Source organism: Streptopelia decaocto (genome assembly GCF_964273445.1).
Source record: "Streptopelia decaocto genome assembly, chromosome: 4".
Classification (NCBI taxonomy): Eukaryota; Metazoa; Chordata; class Aves; order Columbiformes; family Columbidae; genus Streptopelia; species Streptopelia decaocto.
Window position 1 is genome coordinate 72,184,931 of NC_138658.1, and position 1,409 is coordinate 72,186,339.

The window sequence follows — 1,409 nt, forward strand, 5'->3', positions numbered from 1 at the left end:
TGAAACAACATGGTCCCAGACTCAGACCAAATGCTGGTTTGCAGTCAATTTTGTCCACGTTTATTAGGAGCTTTGGTTGTACTGTGCTATGGAAAACACAAGCTCATATCTGGCTTGTGCTGCTGCTTCCAAATATTGAAGTGAGTATGTTAAGCAAGTGGTACTCAAACTGAGGCATTTATTTCAAGTACACTTTTACAAGACATTTGCCAGTCAGATCACAGAATCCCAGACTGGTTGGGGTTGGAAGGGACCTCTGGAGATCATCCAGTCCAACCCACCTGCTAACGCAGGTTCACCAGAGCAGATCACACAGGAATGTGTCCAGGTGGGTTTGAATGTCTCCAGAGAAGGAGACTCCACAACCTCTCTGGGCAGCCTGGTCCAGGGCTCTGGCACCTCAAGGTCAAGAAGTTTCTCCTCATATTCAGATGGAACCTCCTGTGGTTCAGTCTGTGCCCATTGCCCCTCATCCTGTCGTTGGGCACCACTGAAAGGAGTCTGGTCCATCCTCTTGACACCCACCCTGGAGATATTTATAAACATTGATGAGATCCCCTCTCAGCTTCTCTTCTCCAGGCTGAACAGACCCAGCTCTCTCAGTCTCTCCTCATAAGAAAGATGCTTCAGAGTCCTCATCGTAGCCCACCACATGACTCCAGTCTGTAAGTCAACACAAAACTCAAGAGGAAGTTTATTAACCACGTTAACAGCCTAACGACAGGCTAAATGTTCTGTTTCCGGCACACCAGGCTTCTTAACGCAGCCCTGACTCTGTTTAAAGTCACTCTTCGGTATGTACTTGTGACACATCTGAGGAGGCTGTGAGATGCGTTCCTCACTGCCCAACTGGCAGCGAGCCCCGCTCCACCTCAGGTGCCGCAGCGCTGAGCCCCCGCGGCCCCTTCCCGCCGCCGGGGGTTTTACCTCAGCGCTCACGCACACCCACCCCACCCTCCCCGCCGCAAGAGGAGCCGTCCCGGCGCTCCGGTGCCTCCAGCGGGGCCGGGGCAGCCCGGGAGCTGCCAGGCCCGACCCGGGCGCCTCCACGTCGCCATGGCAACAGCGCCCCCTCGGAGGCCCCCGTGCCTTAGCTGCCTACCTTCTTGCCTGAGCCGCAACACATCAATATCCCCTCTGCCCAAGCTGATCTCCTTACCGCAGGCCCTATGGGCCACCGAACCGAAAAGCCCAAAGCCCAACGCTACCCGGGACCGCCGCCGCCACCACCCCGGGACGGCAGGGAACCGGTAGAAATAACCCGCCCACCGGTAGGCGAGGGCTGTCTGTTGCGCTGCCTGACTAATAATCACTGCCCCTCCCTTCGCGGGCTGCGGTGAGGTCCTTGGCTAAGGTGTCCCCGACGCCGCCTGTCCCGAGCGCTTCTGAGGTCCCCAGCTGGCCGCGGC